This window comes from Cryptomeria japonica, chromosome 9 (assembly GCF_030272615.1).
Source record: "Cryptomeria japonica chromosome 9, Sugi_1.0, whole genome shotgun sequence".
NCBI lineage: Eukaryota > Viridiplantae > Streptophyta > Pinopsida > Cupressales > Cupressaceae > Cryptomeria > Cryptomeria japonica.
In genome coordinates this window covers 60721289-60732332 of record NC_081413.1, presented here as the reverse complement: position 1 = coordinate 60732332, position 11044 = coordinate 60721289, and positions in this window count along the sequence as shown.

Here is an 11044-nt window from a genome sequence, read left to right as displayed (position 1 = left end):
GTGCAAATAACCTCCTATATTTTGTCTTTTCTTACAAGAGTGGATGTACCCCTTTGGATCATAGTTTTTTCATGCATTTTGTTCAAAAAAATTATACTCTTGCATTAACTTTCTGTCAATTATTTCATATGCCTTTGTAGAAACAATAGTGAAATCTCCAAAACTAAGAGTTCCAAGCAAGAAAGTCTGCTTATGTTGATCTGCAAAGTGTTTAGCATTTGAGACACTTAATTGTCTTACAATCTCCAAATATGCTATTCTATCAAGAACATATTTTGGTAACATGTATTGGCTTCCTTCAAATCCATATATCCTAAAACAAGTAAAGTTCTAGTGCACGTACCAATCTCCCCAGTTATGATTCACAATTTACCCATCATCAAAAACTTTAGGCCTTAAAAATGCCTTAATATCATTTGAAATTAATCTGTCACTAAGGAACTCCATACATCCTATATAATGGTTTCTCTATCCACTCTTCAAATTTTATGTAGTTTGATCTTACATAACAAGAGTACCAGATAGAAGTCCATAATTGAACTAGTTGTTCCTCCCTTTCCCTATTTATGGTATTAAGCACTAACTCCTCGAGCCACATACCTCTGAAACGTCCATAAAACAATACTAAATGCATCAACAATGACTATAACTTTAAATTACAGATTTTGTTATTGCTAAGGTTTAGGAAAACCACATGTAATTTTTCTACCAAATAAGAGGCGTAATCAAATGGTTTGGGCTCATACATTTTGATATCTGAGACTAAGACTAACGGCCCAGTACTCATTACGTCGAGAACTTCAACTAATCGTAACTGCCCACAAGAAAAATAAGTATATTGTAGGTAATGTTTGAATAACTCAATATTGAATGGTGGCCCGTCTTGTTTTGTCAGCATACCTGCTTCCTTCTTATGGATGGCTAACTTCCACCCAGTATATGTTGTATCCATTCTAAGGTATTCTTCCTCCAATTCTCTGAAAGACAAAGGTTTATCAGGGTTGGGATCCAGGTTAAATACTTCATTTAGTGTACCAACAAAATACCTAATAAAGGCATCTCCATTGGGGGCCTGAATATACCTCCCCATAGAATTATAGTTTTTCATGAGGGTTTCTAGCAATTTCCAACTTAAAAACACATTTGGGACAATTATCTTACCCAAATTTTTCTTCCATGGTTTTCATAGTGGCATTTCCTTGTCTTTCTCAGGTAGTGAAATAGGAACAATTTGTATCCTCACATTGGTCCACACATCTCTGACATGTTTGTATTTATCTTCCAATTGGTCCCTCCCCGACAAATGTTGTTTTGATCTTCTGGACTTAGGGCTTGGTGCTTGCATTTGTTGTATCATATCTTGGTTCAGTATTCGAATTGAGCCTTCCTCTTCTTTCTTAGATTTCTTAGCCCTAGATTCAAAACTTTTTATCGCTCTTTTATTTCTTGTGGAACTCGAAGCCTCCATGTTTTTCTCTAACTCTTAGGAATTCAATTCTCTATTCTATAAATTGCTTTGTTGTGTAGAAATTATGTCAAGAAATCTTGATTGTATGCCCAATATGTCCGCATACAAGTTTGTAATCATGATCCTCTCATAAATCTACCTCGTGTGAACCATAAATCTACTTGATGCAAGAATTTAAAAAAAGCTCATTGTTTCAGTTTTAAATTCTGATATGACAATGGCTCATAGGCATATGTCTCTCCAATGATACTTCATCTTTGGCGCCATTAGCAAAATCCCTTTTCTTCTTAGAAACTTTATCTTTCCTATTGAGGTAAAATAAGCCGACGATACTTCTTCTGCTTTATCTATATATGTCAACCCAATACTATCATCGGGTATCGGGGTAACTTCAAATGTCTCATGGCGACAAGCATAGTTTTCTTGATGACCATTTCCTTCAGCATAACTTTTCCTGCTACACCATGTTCCATCGACATAATCTTTCTCGATGATATTCTAACCAATCACTTCATCGAGCATCGGGGAGACTCAAAATGACACATCCCGACTCCTTTGGCTACGCCGATGCTCTTTCTTCGTTAAAACCTTCACCAATGCACTTCTATCCTCAGCTCTGTTCATCCGGATAAGTCTTATAGATAGCCTCATCGGCTATCGGCAAGCCAATATTTTTCTTTTACCGCCAGTGTATGTTTTGCCGAGACCATAATCGGTATATGTTTCCTTGGCAATGATCAATACGACTTCTAGTGATGCATCCGACTTTGTTTTGGAATTTTTCTATGTTTAAGTATTGCAATTTGGTATATTATACTGAAACATCATTTCATAACTAACATTTCAAGTTCTTTATAACTAGTTATAAAAAGACTTTCATACTTGCGACATCATTTTTCTTATTTTGTGAAGGTTATAGACCGAAGTTTCTATAGCCCGATTTATTTTTGCTTGTGAGGAAAGGTCACGTCAAATAATATCAGCAAAGAACAAAATAAGGAGACAATTTCTAGATTGTGGTCTAGCTTGAAAATAAAAGGTGATGGAAAATGTTATAGTCCCTGCAAAAATTGTAAGGGCTTAAAGACTAGAAGACTTATAATTACAACAATTGAGAAACATTGTAGGCAGCATGGTCACTTTGAAGGTGGTATGATTATCATCCATTGGTAGTTGTTCATTATATCATTTTAACAATAAAAAATTGATAGGTAATGGGAAAATTTGATGAGGTGTATGTACCTTACCCCCTTTGGGATTTGAACTTGTGACCTCTCTTTTAAGAACAAAAGTTCTCTACCACTAGGCCAACTTGGGTTGTACATCATTTTAACGATTTATATACATAAGAAATTACTTGATGATGAGATCATGGTTTATTTATGTCGATACATATGTGATTTATGATACATATTTTTCTATTATTACTCATATATTTCATGTATTTATTGTTCATCAAATGGCAAATGTAATGCTTATGATTCTCAACCCTTTTGTTGAGGACCCTGCACTTTCTAGATAAATGAAAGGTAAAGAAAAAAAATAAACAATGATATTTATGATGTCTGCATATTGTCCATGTTGTCTACTATGTAATTTTTAGTATACGTATCATGTAATGCTTATGATGCTCAATTGTTGGTGCTGATTATATGTATATATTTTATCTGATTCTGTCATCATTGGTGGAAATAGGTAATTGACTGCACACATCATCAAACCTTTTGTTTTTTATAAACAAAAGGTAAGGAAAAAAATATATACAATGATTATGATGTCTTCATATTGTTCATGTAGTCTATTGTGTAATTTTTAGCATACGTATCAATTAATTTTTCGCTAACATAAGATAAATGAATTACATGTTGGTATTATGGATGTGGTACATTAGTTTTGTCATTTATGTCAACACTTATTTGAAGATCTACATTGATGTTTTGGCACAATGGTTATATTGGTTTACTGTTGAACTGGCACATTATGTTCATCGGCAAGTTCGGTGACTTATGCACAGTCACTCAGATATTTTTCACCGATAGGTTATATGGTTCACCGACACTGATGATGAATTATTATCATCTGGAGATCACTTGATTATGTCTAAGACATGGTTTGGATTCTTGGTTTTGGTGTTTTGGTTATTGCTCTATTCGGGTTGACATATTTGTTGTTACTAGTAAATTGGTCTAGGTTATGGACTAGTATGCATTATCTCTTCTAGATCAGCATGACACATTATGGAGATGAATTATTGATTGGATATGTATTGAGCTGACATGATGCATCACATCAAGGCTTATTTGTAATTGATTTTATTGTAATATTCTTAGTGAGCCGACCTACACATTTGGTCTTAGGTTATGTATATATGTAAGATCTCATTTGTGAGATGAGACATGGGATATAGTATGTAAGGTTATGGTATGGTATTCTAACATGGTATGTGTGAATATTGAAGATCATATGAGAAGACCATAGAGAACGTTCAAGGAAGGTTTGAATGTTTTTATCAAAGCTTAACCGGTATTGAATCTAGTATTGGAGATGCTATTTTGAGCAATACATTACTCTAGAATTTAATCATCCTACTGTAGTCATTGTGACTCCCATTTGAGCAGTGTGCTTTATGTGGTTGACCTTTCTGCATGTGTAGACCCCATTTGTATACACTTACTATCTATAGTAGTATCATCTAATTGTGGGTAATATTTTCCACCATGGTTTTTCCCCTTACAAGGTGTCCACATTAAAATCTTTGTGCTATGTGTTGTGGATGTTGTTTCTCTTTCTATTTCATGCATTAAGTTTCACCGGTATTGATATTAATTGTTAATCTGTTAACTAGCATTAAGTTTGGTTTACTGGTATTAAGTATCAAGTTTGATTAAGTTATAATTGAGTTGAAATTCATAGACAATTGATTCACCCCCCCCCCCCTCTCAGTTGCCTTCCGGTTCCTAACAATTGGTATTAGAGTCAAGTCCTATTTTTGCAGAAGCCTAACAACTTGAGGAGATCCTATTGCAACAACCATTTTCAACAAGGACAATCCTAAACTTGATGGAAGTAACTATGGTATATAGAAGATCAAAATGGAGACACATCTAAATTGCATTGGAAGAGACATATGGGAAGTTACAAAGAGTAGCTATGTTTGTCCTACACTGAATCAACCTAATCTACCAACATTGAGAAAAGATCAAGAGAATGATAGCAAAGCAACAGAAGCACTTTTGAGTGCATTATCAGAATAGAAAATCATGGGACTATCAGACCAATCTACTGCTAAAGCTATTTGGGATAAATTGGACACATTAAACAAGTCTCCCTTAATGGAAGACATCCAACAATCTCCCCACAATTATATAGCAATGAAGTTCTGAACCAAAAACCAAACTCCCCTTGTGACTGATATCTTTGTTAAGCTCCATTTTTCACATGAATATCTCTCCCCCTTTGACATCATATCATAAATATGACATAAACATAAAAAAAAAATCATAAAACTTCTTAACCATACAACTAACTACTCCCAATGAGTAGTATCACCAACTCATCAATATCGAATGAATAATAATTCTGATAAATGCATACCAGACTGATGCCAATATGCATCACTCAAGTCTTTATCGGAGGGGTAGAGACCCCCAATCTATCTCTAAAAAACTCAAATGATTCTTTCGGCAAAGGTTTAGTGAAGATATCTGCAATCTACTATTTAGTGTTCACATAAACTAATCTGTCTTCATTTTCTTCCACCTTCTCCTTGAAAAAGTTATACTTGATTGATATATGTTTTGTCTTAGAATGAAATACCAGATTCTTTGATATGTCAATAGCAGTAGAGTTATAATAGTGAATAGCTATCGGTTCATTGCAATCTAACCTTATAGCATTCAACATTTGCTTCATCCATAAAACTTATGTATAGTTAGTAGTAGCCCATCGGAAGTTCTCTTCTTGCTAATCCATGAAACAAGTTTCTTTCCAAGAAAGAAAGCTCCATTGGAAGTTCTCTTCTGGTCATCAACATCTCCAGCCCAATCTGCATCTGTATATGCATATAGTGTGAAGTCATCATTTTTAGGATAGCATAAACCATATTCAGTTATTCGCTGCAAATATCTGAAAAATCCTTTTCACTACACTCTCATGATTCTCTCTAGGATCACTCTGATATCATGATACAATACAAACAACATTCATAATATCTAGTCTAGTTTGTGTTAAATATAATACACCTCCAATCATAGATTTATACCTTGTAGGATTTACCAGAGTTGATTTATCTTTCTTTGTCAATTTCTCACTTGTAACCATAGGGGTACCAACTGGTTTAGAATTTTCCAAACCAAATTTCTTCAACAACTCTCTAGCATACTTAGTTTGACAGATGAAAATATTTTTATCCGTTTGATTAATCTGCAAACCTAATAAAAATCTCATTTGTCTAATCATAGACATCTCAAATTCGTTCTTCATATTATCAGAGAATTTCATACATAACTTATCCTTGCCTCCAAAAATGATATCATCAACAAAGACCTCAACAATCAGTATTCCATCATCAGTGATCTTATAATATGAGTTACTATCAGCATTACCTTTAGTGAAACCAAGATTCAAAAGATATTTGTCCAATCTAGCATACCAAGCTCTAGGGGCTTTTTTCGAACCATATAAAGCTTTCCTTAGCCTGCAAACCATGTTTTTGTCATCTGAAAGTGAAAAACCATCAGGTTGCTCAATATAAACTTTATCTTCAAGATCTCCATTAAAAAATAATCTCACAGCTTCAATCCTAACTACCAGAGAAAAAGTTTCATCATAATCAATTCCTTCCTTCTGAGAATATCCTTTACAAACCAATCTAGCCATGTTCCTCGTAACTTGTCCATATTCATTTAATTGATTCCTAAAAACCTATTTAGTTCCAATAACATTCTTATTTTTAGTCCAAGGAACTAAATTCCATGTGCTGTTCTTTTCTATCTGATCCAATTCCTCTTCCATAGCTTTTATCCAACATTCATCTTTACATGCTTCATCTACTAATGTCGGTTGAATTTCAGAAATTAAACATACCTCTTCGGTTACCAACCTTCTTCTTGTCATTACTCCTTTGCTCTTGTCTCCAATGATCTAATCTTTTGAATGATTCAACCTTACATACCAAGGAGTCTTCTAACTTTTTGATTCCCTTCCCTAATACCAATTGTTAGAATAATCGGTGAACAACTGAGAGGGGGGGGTGAATAAGTTGTTAACAGATTATGAAACTTTAAGCATACAAAACTTTTTACTAGAACCATAAACCAAATACCGCAATAGTAGATATATAAGTTAAGCACAAACATAAATCATAAACCAATTACCATACATCCACGATAGATAACACCAAGATTTATACGTAGAAAATCCAATAAAGGGAAAAACCATAGTGGGAAGCCCACCCACAATCAGATAATACTTCTACAGTAAGTATGTGATTACAATAAGGCCCCTGCACATGTAGGAAGGCCAACAACCTAGAGAACATTTCTCATCACAAAGGAGCCTCACTGACTACTAAAGAGATCCATACTACAATTTGGAAATAAGAATGAACTACAAGAATAGAATCTCCTATGACTGAGTATAGTTCTGGTTAAGCTAAATACCAGAGGTCTTAAACCTCTTATACAAACCCAATTCGATCACCTATGATCAACCAAACCTTCTCCATATGATTACAACTTTATTCTCACACAGATAATCCTTTATCCCATACCACATGCCACGATCTACATAGAGATCTTACATCATATTTATACCAACCAGAGACCTAAATAATTAGGTTGGCCACCTAAAAGATGATACAATAAATCCATTACATAAACCCACAAAGCAAGTTGGCCTAAGACCGAAACATCATTAACTAAATAATAAATCCAACCAGTAACGCATCAGGAGCATCCACCAACTCATTAGATAAACTGATCCATAACCTAGCAGAATAAGACCAGACCCAAAATAGATCGCCATAAGCCAAATGGAATACCACCAATCAACGGGAACATGAACATGATAACCATCAGCATCCTGGTAACTTTCTAGAAGAAGCACCAACACCGTCGGCATACAAAATGAATGTAACTGGTATTAATGAGATGAGAACAATGCCTAATACATCAGTATCTTGAGATACCTTGGTTGGAAAAAATTTAGCATTTGAGCTTGAGGTCCATTTGGTCCTATTGCTACAACTAAGAGTGATTTAGCCTTTGGAGCATCATCATCTATAGCATCATCATCATCATCTGACAAATCTGATTGGAAAGAACTATATGAAAAAGAACTTGAGGATATCAGAAGGGAAAATGAAGAACTAGAAGAACTTGAAGCACTATTTGCAAGGAAAATGCCTAAAGGTCCAGTTGGAAGTAAGTATGAAGGTAAAGCACCATTTCAATGTTTTAACAGCAATAAATTTGGTTATATAGCATCTAGATGTCCTGACAGACATGCAAGATTGAGAGAGGAAGCTAAAAGAATATATAGGCCTAACCCTGAATATCAAAGATACAGATTTAAGAAGAACATAGACAAATATTGTTATTATGCTGATGAAGGAGTTACTGATGATTCTGATGAAGATCCAGCAGACAATGGATGAGCTTTTGTTGCAATAAAAGAAGATCAACTAGCACCTACCATTCCACCAGTAGAGCAAGCCTTAATAGCTAAAATTGAAGAAAAGGATGAATGGATCATAGATTTTAGATGTTCACATCATATGATTGGTGATAAAAGTAAATTCTTATCTTTTCAAGAATATAGTGGAGTTCTAGTAAGATTTGGCGATGATAAAGCTTGTTTAATCAAAGGAAAAGGCACTATATCTTTGGATGGTAAGCACAATATGCACAATGTTTATTATGTTGAAGGTTTGAAGCATAATCTTTTGAGTATTGGTCAACTAGTTGGCAATCAGACTATAGGTAATATCTTTCATTTGACCAACAGTGATAAGACATGCTTGATTGCACATTTTGATGAAACTTGGTTATGGCATAAGAGATTTTGTCATGTGAATTTTGATTGCATTGTAAAGATCAGTTCAACTAAGGCAGTAAGGGATTTACCTAAGATTGTGAAACCTCATAATCTGGTATGTAAGGAATGTCAAATGGGAAAGCAAGTTAGAACAACTTTTAAGATTATTTATGACAAATCCAATAATGTTCTTGATTTAATTCATATTGACTTATGTGGTCGAGGAAGAACAATAAGTCTACAGGGAAATAGATCTTTTATGCTAATTATTGATGATTATCCTAGAATGTCTTGGGTTACTTTTCTCAGGGAGAAATCAAAAGATTTTGGAAAATTCAAACTATTCAAGGCAATGGTAGAAAATGAAACCAGTAAGAAAATCAAATGTTTGAGATCTGATCAAGGAGGAGAATTTACATCTAAGAAATTTAATACATTATGTGAAGTGAATTGAATCAGAAGACAACTATCAGCACCCCGGACACCTCAGAAAAATGGAATTATGGAAAGGAAGAATAAAACTATTCTGGAAGCATTTAGAAGCATGATATTGGAAGTAAATCTACCTCATGTGTATTGGAGGGAAGCAATGAATACAACAGTTTACACGTTCAACATAGTTCATATCAAAGGTGAAACTGGTAAGACCCCTTATGAACTATGGTTTGGTAATACTCCTACTCTTAAATACTTTAGAATTTTTGGAAGCAAATTTTATATTAGGAGAGATGAATATATTGGTAAATTTGATCCTAGAAGTGATGAAGGAATATTTCTTGGTTATTCATCTAAGAGCAAGGCATATAGATGTTTTAATAAAAGATTGCAAAAAATCATTGAGAGTGCTCATGTGAAGATAGATGAACACTTTAGAGGAAATTCAAGGTCTGAAGATAAATGATCATAAATGAACCTATACAGAGTGCACCGATACAAAATGTGGATCTAGTCACACCGGCATCATCATAGAATTCCACAGTGACTGAAGAACAACAACATGTGAATAAACCAAGCTATGCAAGACTGAATCACTCAGAAAATTAGATAATTGGGAATAAGTATCAAGGTGTTATGACAAGAGGAAGACTGGCAAATAAAGAGGTATGCTTAATTTCTCAAATTGAACTAGCATCTATTATTGAAACTTGTCAAGATGAGCATTGGATTAAAGTAATGGAAGATGAACTAGAACAAATTGAAAAGAACAATACATGGACATTAGTTCTCCGACCTAAAGATAAAAATGTAATTGGAACTAAATGGGTATTCAGAAAGAAAATTAATGAAGATGGTAAGGTAATCAGAAACAAAGAAAGATTAGTGTTTAAAGGATATTCATAGAAAGAGGGAATTGATTATAATGAAACCTTTGCATCGTTAGCTAGAATTGAGGCAGTTAGATTATTTCTTGCATTTGCAGCTCATAAGAACTATAAAGTATATCATATGGATGTAAAATGTGCATTTCAGAATGGTGATATTGAAGAGGAAGTTTACATCGAACAGCCTGATGGATTTTCATTGACAAATGTTAAGGATATGGTTTTTAGATTAAGGAAATCTTTGTATGGATTGACGAAAGCTCCTAGAGCTTGGTATGCTAGATTGGACAAATATATTTTGAAGCTTGGTTACACTAAAGGTAATGCAGACAACAGCTTATATTTCAAAGTGACTAATGATGACATCTTGGTTATTGAATTTTTTGTTGATGATATCATTTTTGGAGGAGAAGATGGATTATGTAAGGACTTTGCTAACAAGATACAAAAAGAATTTGAAATGTCTATGATTGGGGAGATAAAATTTCTTTTAGGATTACAGATTTCACAAACTGATAAAGCTATATTCATATGTCAAAGAAAATACTTGAAGGAACTAGTGAAGAAATTTGGTATGGAAAACTCTAAACCGGTAATTACTCCTATGACTACAACTGATAAATTGACATTGAAGGATGATTCAACTTCTGTTAATCCGACAAGATACAAATCTATGATTGGAGGTTTACTATATTTGACACAAACAAGACCTGATATAATGATTGCAGTATGTATTGTTTCAAGATTTCAGAGTAATCCTAAAGAAAATCATGAATCAACAGTAAAAAGGATTTACCGGTATCTACAAGGCACAACAAATCTTGGTTTATGGTATCCTATAGATGAAAGTTTTGATTTATGTGCATACACCGATGCAAAATGGGTAGGAGATGCAGATGATAGAAAAACTACCACTGGTAGTGCATTCTTTCTTGGTAGCAAATTGATTTCATGGTTAAGAAAGAAGCAGAGTTGTACATCATTATCAACAGTATAATCAGAATATGTTGCAGCAGCAACTAATTGTACTCAGGTATTATGGATTAAGAAAATGTTGAAGGACATAAAAGTAAAATGCAAAGTAAAATGCAAGAGAATTTTGAAGCAAAAGAAGTAAGATTGGTCTATGTGAATACTGAAGAGCAGATTGCAGATATCTTTACTAAGCCTTTGCCTAAGGAAACTTTTGAATATCTTAGAGAGCAGCTTGGGGTAATAC